This window comes from Anomalospiza imberbis, chromosome 21 (assembly GCF_031753505.1).
Source record: "Anomalospiza imberbis isolate Cuckoo-Finch-1a 21T00152 chromosome 21, ASM3175350v1, whole genome shotgun sequence".
NCBI classification, from domain to species: Eukaryota; Metazoa; Chordata; class Aves; order Passeriformes; family Viduidae; genus Anomalospiza; species Anomalospiza imberbis.
Window position 1 is genome coordinate 3,683,228 of NC_089701.1, and position 6,272 is coordinate 3,689,499.

Sequence of the window (6,272 nt, forward strand, 5' to 3'; positions counted from 1 at the left end):
TGAGTGAGCTTTGGGAAGTGGAGTTTATCTGAGGGGTGGTCTCCGACTCAGGAGCTCTGGAGAGTCACCTTGATCTTCAATGGGATGTTTTTAAATGAACAAAAAGGTGCTGCTGGCTGGGCTGTTCCTGCTCTGCTCATGCCTGAGGGCTGGGATCCTGAAGCTCCTGGTGTGACTGTCATCCTTCTCCACGAGCAAGTCCATCCTCACTGAGCCTCACACAGATCTTGGTCATCCCCTGTTCCTGCCATATGCAAGTAAATCCTGCCTCCTGCTGGGACCAGGGCTGGTGATGGTGGTGGGGACACACAGGCATCAACTCTCCCAGGACTGCCCACTCCTGACCCTGCTCTGCAGGACCAGCTCATTTTTTACCATTTCAGGTGCAAAAAGTCCCTTTTGTACAGCCGAAAGGATCGTGTAATGTGAGGAAAAAGCTGCTCTAGAAGGGAGGTGGGATGTAAGGGACACAGAGACATCAGGGTGGCTAAAATTGTATTGCACTCCCACTCCCCTGCCAATAACAACACCAGAAATAAAGTGGCTTTGCAATAACCATCTCCACGCATTGGAACACAGATTCACGTGTCCCCGCAAAAGATGCTCCAGGCAGGATCAACTCTGCTCCAGCCTTGCTCTGCAGGAGAGGCATGGGAAGCTTGGCCCAGTCCTCCCAGTGGTGATGACTCTTCCCCCAGCAGGTGCAACCCCAAGCTCCCAGTATCCACCAGTGCCTCCCTTTTCCCACTCTCCATGTTCACCTGTGGTGACATTGCCAGCCCGTGGCTGTGTCAGCTCATTCCTGCCCTTCCAGATGCTTTCCACCATGGATGAGCATCCATCCATCCATCCATCATCCATCCATCCATCCATCCATCCATCCATCCATCCATCCATCATCGATCCATACATTATCCATCCATCCATCATCCATCATCCATCCATCATCCATCCATCCATCCATCCATCCATCATCAATCCATCCATCCATCCATCCATCCATCCATCCATCATCCATCCATCCATCCATCCATCCATCCATCCATCATCCATCCATCCATCCATTTATCCATCATCCATCCATCATCCATCCATCATCCATCCATCCCTGCATCCATCCCTGCATCCATCCATCCATCATCCATCCATCCATCATCCATCCATCCATCCATCCATCCATCCATCATCCATCCATCCATCCATCCATCCATCATCCATCCATCCATTTATCCATCATCCATCCATCATCCATCCATCATCCATCCATCCATCCATCCATCCATCATCCATCCATCCATCATCCATCCATCCATCCATCCATTTATCCATCATCCATCCATCATCCATCCATCATCCATCCATCCCTGCATCCATCCATCCATCATCCATCCATCCATCCATCCATCATCCATCCATCCATCCATCCATCCATCCATCCACTTGTTTTCTCTCCTCTCTCTCTCCCTGTGAATCCAAGCCAAAACCTTTCCAAGTTTCATCACCCGACCTGTGGTGGAGAATCCCAAATTCCACAAGGAAAGATCTGTTTTATCATTTAAAAACCACACCAAATCCCATTTTTCCCTCTTCAGACACAGAACCTAACTGCACTCCTCCATTACCAGCCATCCCTAATTCCACAAGACCACTCTTAATTTCCCTGAAGAGTTCTCTCCCACCTCTGCAATGGCAGGGGAGAATTCTTCCCCACTTTGGTTGGAAATAACAGCAAAAGGAGCTGGAATATGCTGTGGGCATGGCTCCAGGGCTGCCTGCCACACGATTTTCCAGGGGGTGGATTGGTGCTGAGCCCTCCTTCACGGGTCTCTGCTCTTTGGTGCCAGCCTTTCTTCTTGCTCTTCCTCTGGCCCTCATTTGCTGGCACTGAGCTGCTTCCTGAGGATCCCACAGCAGGCTGGAGCAGCATGGAGAGGAGCAGATCCAGAAGAGGACACGGGGCCAAGAGAGCCTGAGGAGTTTGGAGATGCAGCTTCATCAGCTTAGAAAAGGGCTGGAGCATTGGATGGCAAAGGCTGCAGGCCCTGCTGCTTGAGGTTTGCGATAGACAGCTTAGCATAAGGACAAATAAAGATTAGAAATTGTGGATAAATGAGATTTCCTTTGGAAAACTCAATGTGGCTTCTGTACAGGGAGGGTTTACCCTACAAACCTCTTGACAATCTCAGGAAGCTTGAAGGGGAAGGTGTTTCCAGGAATCCTTGGATTTCCAAGGCTGTGACAAAAGGCTCTGCCCTTTTCCCAACCTTGCCCAGATACTCATGGAAGGATTAATCCCCCATGGAAGGATTAATCTGTTAGTCAGATTCATCCTTTGGCACCTGAGGTTGTCACCTTCACGGGCAGACACCTCTCAGAGTGACACGTGGCAGATGTGTCCCCAGGGCACCTTCAGCTCCTGCCTAAAGCCATGGCACTGGATGCAAGGGGGACACCAAGCAAGGTCCCAGTTTGGGGCAGTTGTTGGGGCTGTGTTAAAAGCCAGGTGGTTCTGACATCGTGGGGGGCTAAAGCAGGTGCAGAGAGGTGGCTGTGGAAGAGCACAAAGCTGGGAATCGCTGCTGTTCTCAGCAATATAAAATTCTGCAATTAAATCCAGCGAAGGTGACTGAGGTGCTGCAGAGAGAGGAGGAGGAGGCACTGGGGACTTTTCAGGCTGCTGCCATGAATATTTGGGATCAGCTCAGAGACCATCCGAGAGAAGGAACCTCCATAATCGTGGGGAAGAGGCAGAGAAAAGCACCTGGTCCCTCCATGAGGACCAGAGGGTGTGAGCTGAGCCTCAGAGCATCCTGCTGCAGCCTCCTCCTCAAAGCTGTACACACGGGGTCCTGTTACTGCCAGGGAGCTTCAGGTACAAATAAATGCCAGAGAAAAGCTGAGGAAAAGGCTCTGTCCTTAGGAATGGGAAAGGAGGGAATTTGGCAGGTTGTGTTGTCACTGTACCTGAACCCCCTGCCAGGGTCTGCCACGTGCAGAGTTGGATTATAGAGCCCTAACTCTGTGTTTTCCTCTTGGAACAGAGCCCTGCACGACCAGTGGGATCCTTTAGCAATATTAAGAGCCTTTTAGCTGCTGTATTTCAGGTGAGTGTGTATTTTATTGCATCTCTGGAATGCCACACGCTTGGTGTGTGTCACATCCACCAAACTGCAGTTGCCAAAGGATTTTGGAGGTAAAAACATAACCAGCATCCCCCAGGCTGGTGTGTTCCACTGGGAAAACACAGTGGGAGCTGGGCAGTGTTCCAGCAGCCCATTGCTCCCAGCAGTGCCCAGGTTTGGTTGTGGGTTGTGCTCACAGATCACTCTCAGGTGGAAGATTCCTCCAGGGTCAGGAAAACCAAAGGGGAACCTGCCCTGGGGATGGTGCAAGCTGGAGGTGAGGCAAAAAAAACCCTAGAGAGCGGCCTTGGATTCTAAGTGATGGGAAGATCATAAAACATTCCTGGGCAGTTTGGTGCCATGTTCGGAGTCAAAGGAGAAAACCAAGAATTTGGGGTTGCAGGAGTGGGAGGGCACAAAACCACCAAAGAATTGACACTGAGAATAACCCACAGGTGGTGGTGGAGGGAAGCAGGTGAGCACAACCTGAGCACTGCACTTAAAACCCACAGATTATTTTGCTCCTGGCTGCTGCTGGGTCTGTTTATCCCACAGACTTGGCAGGCACAGGACACTTCCCAAATGTTGGGGTTGATGAAAGTTGTGGCTGGCCAGCTGCCAGGTCTCGAGGCTATCAACTGGCTCCCAAACTGTGGATGCTAATTAGCACTTCCCTTCTGTAAAAATTTCTGTTGCAAAGTCTGGGGAATCCGTGTTTGTACAGCCCCTGACACGGCCAGACCGTGCTCACCACAGAGGTCTTGTACATTCAGTGCAATACAGAAATACATTATAAAAACATTTTTCTCCTTCACAGAATTCTGATTTCCCAGACTGGCTCTTAGGGTAAGCAACCCTCATGTTAAAGTCCAAAAAACAAGATCTGTACTCTCTCAAGGCAGCCCAAGCATTTGCTAAGTCCTTGTTATAACATTGCTTTTTCTTGCTTCTTATCCTGGGCTCAGCTCCGTGAGAATTGCTTTGACATCTCCCTGGGAAGCAAGGAGGATGTTTATTGCAGTACCTGAGGCCAGGCATTGAAACCAAAATGAATGGGCCAAGCAGAGAACCTCTATCGTTCATATTTCTGAGCAAGGATGCAGTGACAAATTGCCAGACGATGACGTTTGACCTGCACAAGTAATAAAAAGCTAAAATTGGTTGGGTTTTTTTTAAAGCCCAGCCCTTCAACATCTTCTGCACGTGGTTCAAGCAACCTTGAAGAAAAACTCTACAGCCACCACAACACAGTTCAGTGTTAAGTGATTTGATAGAATAATTAAATAATAATAGTCTTAAGTAGACTCTTTAAAGACAAACTGTGTTTTTTTCCCCTCACCTTCATTTCTTGTCAACCCAGTGAGTGCTTTTCCTTTCAGAGCTCTACACAGGCTTTTGAACTGCGTGTAAAGTGCGCTGGAATTGCTGGAGGTGATCAGTTTATTTGGGGAGCAATTAATTAAATACAACTGTTTCCCTCTGTATAGATTAAAGGAGTGCTACGAGCGATACCATCTCAAAAACAGCAGATGTGCTATAAAAACACTGATTATTCTCATCATTTAAGAGGGACAGAAAAGTATCAATAGGCTGGAACTGCTGATGAGAACAATTAAGTTAGTGCTTGGGAATGAGTTTCGCTGCCAGGGAAATGAATGCTGCAGGACAAAAGTCACACATCCCGATGGACAGAGACAATCCAGGGGCCTGCAGAAGGGTCCCTGCTGCACCAGGAGTCTGACAGCTTGGGTGGCAAGAGCCAAGAATGGTGGCAGAGCCTCCTTAGACACACTGAGCATCCTCTGTGCCCGGGGAAGCTCTGCAGGGAGCTCGGGGACCATGGACTGCAGAGCTCAGGGAGAGCTGGGGCAGTCTGTGCTCCCCTGGCACATCAGCTTGGGGCTGGGGGACAACCTCCACATCTCCCGTGGTGGTGCTTCTGCAGGTTGCCTACCTGCTAGAGGGGTAATGCCTCTCTAGGATTCAGGTTTTGTCCCAAATTTTGCTTTTTCCAGCTCTGAAGAGCCATCACTACCCCAGCATTAAGGCAATCTTGTGAATCACCGCTGCTGAAAATCACCACTTTGGGAAAAAGCTGTGGATGAGGGCTCTAAGCTGAGGTTGTGCTGGAATGGGCATGGATTTGGGAAGAGGAGAGGCATTCCTTATTCTGTTCATGAAACCAAAACCAGCTGAAAGCCCAGCACAGCTCCTGAAAAACAGACCAGGGAACAAACTCACATCACCTGTGAAATGCCCTGGGGGCCATGTGGGATCAAACAGGGGGTTCTGCAGGGTTTGCTTTGGCTTTGTCCCTGCCCTGGGGATGGGGATGGGGATTCTTTTCCTGTGCCAGCGCTGGGGATGAAACTCCCTAGTCCAAACCAGCATCCCCTGGTCCTGTGGTGGGTGACATGGCTCTGTAAGGGGGTGATTCAGGTATAGACAGAGTGGCCTCACTCTGTTGGAGGGTAATTCGGGTATAGAGGGGGTGACCCCATTCTGCAGGTGGGTGGTTAGGCTACAGAGGGGGTGACCCGGCTCTGTAGGGGGGTAGTTAGGCTATAAAGGGGGTGACCCGGCTCTGTAGGGGGGTAGTTAGGCTATAAAGGGGGTGACCCGGCTCTGTACGGGGTAGTCCCTGTCGGTAGCAGGATGACCCCTGTCTCTTTGGGACTAACCCCGCTCTGGGGGGAGTCCCCCATCTCCCAGCGCTGCTCTGCCCCTCCTGGATACCCAGCGCATCCCCGCATGCCGGGACTGGGACCCCGCGGCCGCACCCCAGGACGGGAGGGGGAGCGGCCCCGCACCCCGGGCTGGGAATGGGGAAGGGTCCCGCACCCCGGGCTGGGAATGGGGAAGGGTCCCGCACCCCGGGCTGGGAGTGGGGGGCGGCCCCGCACCCCGGGCCGGGAGTGGGGGGCGGCCCCGCACCCCGGGCTGGGAATGGGGAAGGGTCCCGCACCCCGGGCTGGGAGTGGGGAAGGGTCCCGCACCCCGGGCTGGGAGTGGGGAGCGGCCCCGCACCCCGGGCTGGGAATGGGGAGCGGCCCCGCACCCCGGGCTGGGAATGGGGAGCGGCCCCGCACCCCGGGCTGGGAGTGGGGAAGGGTCCCGCACCCCGGGCTGGGAATGGGGAAGGGTCCCGCA